This window comes from Pavona decussata, unplaced genomic scaffold (genome assembly GCF_977016875.1).
Source record: "Pavona decussata unplaced genomic scaffold, jaPavDecu1.1 SCAFFOLD_51, whole genome shotgun sequence".
NCBI classification, from domain to species: Eukaryota; Metazoa; Cnidaria; class Anthozoa; order Scleractinia; family Agariciidae; genus Pavona; species Pavona decussata.
This window is the reverse complement of record NW_028145473.1, coordinates 3,325,862-3,336,392: the sequence shown is the minus strand read 5'-3', so window position 1 is coordinate 3,336,392 and position 10,531 is coordinate 3,325,862.

Here is a 10,531-nt window from a genome sequence, read left to right as displayed (position 1 = left end):
TTTCCACCGCTTAAAGTGTCGATTACTTCTTAGAAGTTATTCTTTCGATTTACCGCTTCAAATAGGTTTCTTTCTTTCTGTAAACGGCATATAAGGGTCTTAACGAGTGAAAACAGTATGGCAACAAATTAAAAGAAGCTGTTCTTTCTTTCTTTCTTGGTCCCGGATCGTGGCTATGCGACGTCACACTTGTAAGAAGACTCGGTCCCCTCCCTCCTGGCATACGCGCAGATAAGAGATTCTGATTGGGCCGTTTTTGTTGTAGACAATAACAACAATAGAGGATAAAAATATCCCCTCCATGAGAGAGCAGAGTTTAATCCAGGCTTAATTAATTTATTCATTACAATTTGTGACTACGATAAAGAAAAAAAAAAGGACGGCGACGAAGAAGATGCGCCACCGAAACCTTGACGCGGTCTACCCCAGGACCTTTCGCATAACAAGACGCCTATGGGCGTTTACGCGGGATAAGTTGGTGTATTTTTAGCACTAAGTGCGAGTGGAAACGTATTTTCTCGTCGCAGATGAGTTAATTGAATAGTTTGAGTCACAAAGATACCGACATGTTTCGTGTTTCGCTAACGGTATCTTTGTGACTCAAACTATTTAATTAGCTCATCCGTCATTATTATTATTATTATTTTGTACGGTAATAATAATAATAATAATAATAATAATAATAATAATAATAATAATAATAATAATAATAATAATAATAATAATAATAATAAACATGTGAAAGAGCTCGAAACACCTTAAGACGTTTCTCCATCATAGCTTCTCCTTTCATTTCGCCCAAAATCTCTGCTAACTTGAACCATAATCTCACTCTATTCAAGCCTTTCAACAGGGCTCTTTTGTTACCAAAATAAAAACGTACGAAGTCTATGCATTGATTTCACGATCACGTTATCGGATAGTGAGCTTGAGCTGCCAGTGTGTTACCATATATTGGGTAGAAAAAGAAGTTTGATCCCCGTCGTGGCCGGGACGCGAATTATTTATTTAAGCTTATCACCTGTCGGGTTCGTTTCACAATCTATCCCAGTAATCGGTTACTAAAAGCGTAATTTCTTCGCAGTTATCTCTCCAATTTCCACCGTTTAAACTGTCGAGTACTTCAAAGAACTTATTCTTTCGATTTATTGCTTCCAAAAGGTTTGTTTTCTTTCTGAAAACTGCATATTACAGTCTTGAAACGTTTAATCAATATAGCCGCCAATTGAATTTACACTCAAGCTTAAGCATACGACAAATGCCTCCTTTCTCGACTCTAGTAAGGCCCACAAGTATACGCACAAATAACCGATTTTGATGGACCTGTCTTGGTTGAATACAATGACAATAATAGATGTCAAAAATATCCCTCCTAGCGGAGGAGAGGGTTTAATTTAGGTTTAATGAATACATTAGTATGCACATTTCTCATCGTTATTTATTAACTTGAAAGAACAAATGCGAGGGCCTTGAGATTTGTGTACAGGGATAAGATCTCGTCGTAACAACAGCTGTTAGGGCGCATCGGATCACTGTCAACCTTAGTAAATTGTCGCACTCAAGAGATGCTACTGACTGTGAATAATTATTCAAGGAAAGGCCCCATGCAGCTTTAATAATCTTACAATTGAGAAGAGAACAGAGTACAACCTTCGCGGAAATTTTAATCTTTTTATACCTGAAGTGAACACTATCAGATACGGACTTAAGTCGTGGCGTTATGCTGCATCAAAGTACTGGAACACACTACCTCGAGATATTCGTTCCATGGCAGGTTCAAAAGTATGTATGTATGTATGTATGTATGTATGTATGTATGTATGTATGTATGTATGTATGTATGTATGTATGTATGTATGTATGTATGTATGTATGTATGTATGTATGTATGTATGTATGTATGTATGTATGTTATTATGTATGTATACACGGTTAAAAATTCATCATTTAGGTCGATACAAATAAACCTACAAGACACTTTATCAACATCAAAATGTATAAGTATTTAAAAATCCTAATCCTAAGCAACAATTGTAAATCCTAAAAAAAATTTGACCTGTTTTCCAAGAATGTCGTGTCTCAACTGTTACATAAACTTGAGATTAAGTAGTTCCTTAAACTGATTAAGTGATTCAGCTTGGCCGAGATCATAGGGTAGGCTGTTTCTGAGAGCTGCACCGCTGTAGTTAAAGCTTTTTTTGAAGTCATTTGTTGGGGGCAAAAGAACAACCAATTTGTCTGCAGATTCCTTTAAGGAGTAGCCAGTTTCGTTGCGTTTGGCAAACTTAGAGCATAAATGATTAGGAGCAAGACCATTCAAAGACTTTCATACCGTTAAGGCTTTCTGAAATTGATGCTGAGTACATAGATCTTTCCAGCCAAGTTGCTGTATTAGACACCCAGCATCATACTCATAACACGAATAAAGTTAAACGCGAGCGGCACGATTCTGAAGCTTTTGTAGGCTACCGGTATCTAACAACGTTTTTACCGCAATCTCTCCAGACCATACTGCAATAATTAAAATGGGACTGGATTAAGGCATCGTATATATAACGTAATATGGCCGGCGGAACAAAAGGTCGAATTCGTTTAATGGGGTCTATTCCAGAGGCGATCTTTTTAGATAGTATGTCAATGTGGCTTTTCCACATTAGATGAGCACACCCAGTGATTTAAGAGTGGGGGCCTGTTTTACTGAGACATTATGAATTGAAAGTTTAAGTGTCCTGGACAGAGCACTCACTTTTTTTCAAGAACCGATTAACATTTAAGCTGGCAAGGCACATGGTTTCGGACAACATCACGGCTCGATGGCAGTGAAGATGAAGCGTTAGCCTGTCCTTGGTTGATTACCACATTGTAGTTATGGAAATTGTAGACGTGGCTAAAGGGGAACTCGACTGGTTGTCTGGTTAAAGTGGATTTCTTTGCATCAATCATGTTAGATAGTTTTCGCTGCTCGTCTTCGTTCTCGGAGTCGTATGCTTCAACGTTTTCACGTTCTTGTCGATGGCCATTTATTATTATTTTGTTCGATTTTGGGACTCCCTTGGCTTTTAGCTTCCTGACCACCGTTTTCCAGACTGAATGGTTGGATAATCTTTTTTCAGGACACATTTCTTGTAAAAGTGAGTTTTCTTTCATGCTTTTCATAATTTGCTGATTGTATGTACGTTTTCCCATTCGGCTTTTCTTGTACCATACGTCTGTTTTGGTGGGGTTGTCTATGCACGCTAAGTAGAAAGGTCCAGATAATTTTAAATCTTCAGGCCTCCAGGACAGGTAACTCTTAAAAAGAGTGACAGGGCATCGTGATTCACCATTTTCGAACATTTTGGGTATTACAGACCTCGGCTGAACTCGCAAACTTCCTTGTCGTGTTTTTGTCGGGCCCTCTGCGAAGGTTACAGACCCGTTGCTGTTGTTGTCTTTATTCAGCACGAGATCCTCCACATTCATTGTATTATGTTCTTGGCAGCCTCGCAGACCAAGATGCTGTGACAGGTGCTCCACATTGTATTAAGGAGTGACCTTGGAGATGAATTTTCTGAAGCTGTCCGCTTTCCCACAAACTTCGTCTTCCTCTCTTGTAAGGCTTCTTGACTTATTTGGCAATTTTCCTTTACATTCATTTCTTAGCTTACGCGCCTTTCCCTAAAGAACTTTTCGGGAATTGAAAAATTCTCTGTCTTTAATAATTGAAAAAGAATAACCTCTCTCTTTCAAGTGGCAGTCAAGTGCTGCTTGTATCACTTTAAAGGACCCAAGTTCGTGGTTGGTTCCGTTTAGTTTACACACGCAGGCAACAAACCGCTCGAGTACTTTATCCAACTGCTCAGGAAGAACCGTCTCAGGGTTTTCTCAAGGTTATTTTCATCGCACCAGTTCTCAAAAACCCTCACCAAGTAAATTGTGCTCTTTCGCGTATTTAGGTTTTCTGCAGCGTCTTTTAATGCAGTAACTTCTTCATGCGTAACATCTTTAAACCTGGACGCCATCTTGATACTGAGATATAGGCAACGTTGCCGTAGCAATTTTTTGACTCCCATGTGAAATTATAAATTAACGCTGAAATTTCGCGCCAGAATTAAGGAGTAATTTGTCACCCATGATATTATGTGGAAATGTTTAGCCGTTTAGCCGGTAGGGGATGAAGTACTCGAGTTGCTGATAGAAATCGCATAAGATCACAAAGGTCAGGTGCTTAGCAACGAGATGACCTAATCCTCTCAGGTCATGGGGTCCTAATCCCCAGGCTACTCAGAGGACTTAATCCTCTCCCTCCTTTTCATGGGGTCATAATCTCCAGGAAACTGAGGGGTTCTAATCCTCTCCCAAAGGGTGCGATCATCAACGGAGTTTGCACCCATTGTTACCATGGTAACAGGGCTATCCTAGGGTCCCACTTTACCAAGATAGCTGGCCATGTGAGTCTATAAGCAAAGGGCGATTAGTAAGAATCAGAAAAGAACTACAGAATACTAAAGTTACAATGGACAGGCATACTGCCTGAAGACAAAACACCGATAACATTTGCGACTCAATCTCAATGAATAGACATGCTCCATGAGCAGAAAACAGCACTAGGCTGAATACTAACTGTAAAACTTGTAACTAAATGTCAATAAGCAGATATGATCCATGAGCCCAAAAAAACACTGGACTGTATACTAACTGTAACATTTGCAGCTAAATCTCAATGGGCAGACATGCTCCATGAGCCCAAAACAGCACTGGGCTGAATACTTACTGTAACAATTATAATAATGTCTCAATAGGCAGACATGCTGCAAAAGTCCAAGCACAAGGTCACTATAACCCTTGTAACAAAGTCCCGCCCTGTATTGGGGATAAACACAATACAGATTAAAGGCAAAATGTAAACTACAGTTCGCAGGACTAGAAGTTCACAGAGAAGACAGCACAATATAATTAGGCTTACGATTAACATTAGCAATACTATGTAAGAGTTAGGCAACATGGCTTTTGAATCATGCTAAGAAAATCAAGGGGGTGGGTGGGTGGCTGGTAATTTTATGATCAACGCCTACAAAGATCAGATATATGTGAAAACAAACACAGCAGGAGAGCTGCAATGTAATTGGCTCACAGATAGCAAAACATGCCTGGCACATGGGGTGAATTTGACCTTTGGACGTAACAAGGAGAGAGTGTGTCTTGCTAGCACATTGTGTGACAGATCTGTTTAAGTTCACAACATCTCTAATCTTCCTTTCATGGTTGTCGCATTAAATTAAATTTACAATATTTATAAATTGCTGAAAAAATTGAGCCGTTACGTTAAATCGGGGTCCATGTCTATTAGATGGAACCAATTTGGCCCTTACTGTTCACGGCGAAATTGGGGTTTCAGTATATTATATGGAAAAAAAATTAGCTCTTAATTAACGGCGAAATCGGAGAGCCATGTATATAACATGGAGCAAATTTAGCCGCAAATTCACGGCGAAATTGGGGGTTTCAGAATGTCATATGGGAAAAATTTAGCCGTTCATTTAAGGCTAAATTTGTTTTTTTTAAGTATAACTATCGTTAGTTTTAATTTTAATTGTACACCGAATAAGGTTTGACGAAAAAATTTTTATATATGTGGGATGAGTTTATTGCAAATTTTTCACTTATATCAACACATCTGTACCTTTCCTCGAAAATCAAAACCATCTGACCGCAACATGCTTTTAGTGGATAAAGTTCTTTACCTTTTTTGACAGGCTTCGATCCTTCGAACAGTTATCCACTTTTTGTCATAAAAAAATTACTTTGAACAAAATATAATAAAATAAAATGAACAAATTCAACACACAAAGAAATGAATTGGGGTTCATCTCTTAACTGTAACAAGGAAAGATATTTTGCATTATATTGATGACAGAGTGGCGAATGTGTCTCATCTTCCAGCAGTAAATCAAAGGATTGAGCGATGAATTTAGTAGTATCATCGTGAGGGTGTAAAAAAAGACATGGCGGAGAGTGGTGTTAGGTCCATGGACAATTCCAGCAATATTAAGGCACATTGCTGGTAAATAACAAAGCAAAAACACCAGATAAACGTAAAATGTACCAACCGCTAATTTTACAAGCCTCGCAAAATTCGCCATCATTTCCAGATTCTGTTCTTTGTCTTGTTGCACTTGTTGGGATTGAATTTGATTTCTGTGGCGTCGAATAGTTGAATAGATTTTGCAGTAAAATATTGTGTTTATTGCGAGACAGACAATCTGAATAACGCAATAAATTTTTCGCCTCTCATGCTGGATCCACCGAGGAAAAGACGAGATAAATGAGCTTAACACCAATATTGAGATCACCACAGCAACAACACGCTTGTAAGTCACAAGTTCCCGATATCTGAGATGAAGATGAATGGCCAAGAATCTGTCAACAGTCAGAGCCAACACAAAAAAGAACGAAGACCAGGATAATAAGTTACCGGTGGCTCTAAAAATTGTGAAAGACGTGTAACTGAAAGTTGTACTATTTTCAATGTTTTTTTCCAAATTCATGGCAAGAGTTGCAATGTAAGAAGGGTGAGCCAGTAATCCAACAGTAAGATCAGAAACAGCCAGACTCAGGAGCAATGTTTTTAACGGCTTTGGTAACGATGAAGTTTTTCTTATAGCGTGGATTGTGATACTGTTCAACATGATGGCGGTATAACATAAAAAAGCGTTGAAAACGACATTAACAATGTACGTGGAAGAGAATTTTTCGGCTTCGTTCATTGTATTGAGCGTTCTAACTGAACAGTGATTATAAAAATTTCCAGAAGTGCAGTGACTTTCAAAGATTTATATGCGAAGTGAAAGTTTAACTTACTTCTGTCGGTTTCGACAAAACACGATTCGCTTCAGGAGCGCAGATCGTTGAACAATCAATGATGATATTTCAGAAATTTCAGTCGGCCAAACATCGGATTCGTCAAATTTCCTTGGGCTGTCTGCATTGTTCACTTCGACTGACTTTGTTAAATCTGTAGCTTCAATGCAACGCAACAAGGAACTAGTTCTTTGCAGTGGGGTTGCCAACCTTTAAGCGATTAAGCCCGGGCTCAACAGGAATTTGCATGATTCGCCAGCCTTTAAGCGATTAAGTCCGGGCTTAGCAGGAATTTTCATGATTTGCCAGCCTTTAAGTGATTAAGCCCGGGCTTAACGGGAATTTGCATGATTTTCTTTTAGCAGCCGAAAGGCCGTATTTTTTTACTGTTTCTTTGCTTACCACTCAATAGTTAATCCCCACCTTTATCAACGTTTTTCTTTTGACAAATAAAATCATAACTTTAAAAACAAACTGTATTTAGAAAAAATAAAAAAGGTTCAAAGGTTGTGCTCTAAAGAAAGCAAAGACAGGCGACGGACAGTCACCAACAGTCGCGCTCATGAATATGACTTTCTTCATCAACGAAGCCCGTTAAGAACCGTTAATTTTGTTTTTAATTCGTAAAATCCAACGAGGAATCAGCTGTGCTTTTGTACAAAGCAAAGATTAGATTTTTGACTGTCAACGATAAAAATAGTATGACCACCTATGCCTACGTTCAATTATCCTTAGAAATTACACGGAATATTGTCTGATATATAGCCTTTGGCCGAGTCGGCTAAAATCGAGGAATATCCCACAAGATTGAGCAGGATAATAAAGTATATCACAGGATATCTTTTTTCCGACGGACGACGAATAATCAGATCATCACAACCATATTTGGGCATTGTTACAATGTGTTGAATAATAAAAGTTGATGCACTCAATTTTTTCTGTACATAAAAAAGAGGTATTAAAACATCAAGCATAAATAAACCAAGAAAAAGGAAAAGGAAAAAACAAACAAACAAACAAAAATAAATAAATAAAAAATCCCTTGCCCGAGGCTGTCATGACACTACGCGTTGGTTCTAGGATTTTGCCATGAACTTGAGTGAATATTAAAAATTCCCTGGATCAAGACCGTGTTTACAGGTTAAAACAGGAAAATCTTAGACCATGTATTTAAACAGCTTTCTTTCCTTTTCTCATCTTTCGTTTAACGTGCGCTAACTGTATAGAAACAATGATGCAAAACGATATTCAGATATTGCCTTTCGAAAGGTTTTTCTCTAGCTTGAGAGAACTAAAGCCAGCGACACACTAGGCGATTTTATACGCCGATCGTCGCGATCAGCGTCTAAAATCGCCGATATCTGGCATGTCAGATATCGGCGATTAAATTTGCCGGCATTCGCCAAGTGTGCCCATTCCCGCGATTTTCTACTATAATTGCTGTAAGTTGCCAGCAAAGCCAACCCACCAGGTTGGGCGATTTTATCACATGAGTTTTCAAAACTGCCACATCGCCGCGATCGGCGAAAAAAATCGCCAGGTGTGTCCGCATCAATCGGTGGCGAAAAGCGCTTGCGATCAAATTCGCCGCGATCGGCGTATAAAATCGCCAGGTGTGTCGCCGGCTTAAGGAATTCAAAATACTTTTCATTTGTTATTTGTTCAGTAAACTGGTTAATGGGTTGTATTGTTGGTTTCTTGACATTTGATTGGTCAGTTGATTTATTTGTTGTCATCAATGATATTCCGGAATTTCTACTTGCGCAACTTGATATCACAATTACGATAGCTCGTATTATTACTAATTATAATGGCGACAACGTATTATTTCAATTTGCGATATGTAAGTTACTACAAAAAACGACACCGTGTTATTACAGCAGGCCATTTCCGAGTTGTTTCTGAACCTCAATATGAAAGCGAGGCTAAGAGCAAAGTTTTTATTATTTTAGTTTTTATTCATATGCAAACAAAACTAATTTTCATTTGAGGTTCACAACAACTCGGAAATGGCTTATTACAATAGCTCGTATTATTACTAATCGCGATAACGAATCATTACAATTTGCCATAGATAGAATGTTAGCTCACAAACGTTTGGTTCAACATCTTACGTTCATATATACTCATTATTGTGACATCTCGAAGAGATTTGGCTACGTTGTGGTGCGATTTGTCGCGCGCTCTCATTCTAGTTTCATCCCTTGCAACTTCGCGTTAATCGACCGCTCGTAAATTATTCAAAATGGCCACCGCTCGCAGACAGGATACGAAAAGCGAAGAACAACAAAGTCCCCTGTGCCTGCGTACGTATGCTGTTCAATGGAAAGTTTAAGAAACAAACACATTTCATTCAATGAGTTCAAAGGTCACGTCATTTATTTGCCGGCAATTTACACCCCTGCACGCAACGTTAGATCTTCTTCTTCAAAACTATTTACTAGTTCCTCCTTTCTTTAATTTGAACAGTTATGTAGACAGAGCGGTCTCTTTCTGTGCTCCTAAAGTATGGAGCTCTTTACCCAGTGAAATAGGGAACTGTACTTCAGTTGATATTTTTAAAAATAAGTTAACAACGGTTCTTTTTAAACCAACATTTAGTTAATATCTAGTTAATTTTAACATATTTAGGCAAGTTTTGCGAAAAATTTTAACACTTATGTTAAGCCGCTGACCAAAAGATTGCAGGATCGAGGATGAGACGTCACGGTTGAATTATGTTCTCAGTTCTTCAATTAGTGGATATACTACACATTTTTTTCAATAGTGTCACTTAATTATGGAAATCGACAGAGGTACGTCTGGAGTCAGAAAACGCGTGTCCTTTGAAAAATTTAAAGGAAGATCGCAACGCCATCTTGGGGAACTGGACCAAGAGTAGACCATGCGCATGTCACAAGAAGCGTTTTCATTTGCAGTAGGACAATGTTTGCCTTGCACTGATTGCGATAATACGCACATAATGTCCATGCATCATTAAAATTTAGATTAAAGTGGTAAGAGTGTTGCCAACTCTTAAAGAGATGAGAATGTCCATTTATACAAATTTTGATCCCCGTTAGATTTTTTAGAACTTTTATTTATATGTGAAAACTGCTTTACAGCCTGTACATTGCATTAGTAGATAAATAGCATAAATGTAGGAAAATAATTTTAATCCTGTACACAACGACAACTTGTATGTCATTACGAACAGTGGATTTAAAGACATTTTTCTATAAAAATTGTTAAACATTATTATAATATATCATGACATTTTTATTGCAAAGTTATACTGTAAATGATATTTATGATAGATGTCATGAGCGAACTTTTAACTTTTAAAACCACCCACTGTTTCTTTTATCAGTAAAGAACTAATTCTCCGCTGAGTTGCTTGATTTATTATCTTGTAATTCTTGGTATACAAGAATATTTATGGGCGATTTTCTCCATCCCCAAGAGAACACTTGTACAACATATTCACAACTTCTTTTTTTTTAACACGAGTTAATCGTGGTACGAAATCTTCCAGAATTATTAAGAAATGAACGACGCATTAATAAAAGAATTCTTTATGAGCTTGATAAGGGACCACTTCAGATATGCCAAGCTACTACAATTTACTTATTTACAATTTTCTATTGTCCCTACAAAAGCTCTAGCGGCCATTGTGTGAATATATTATCTAGGAAACATCCTCTTTGTCAAT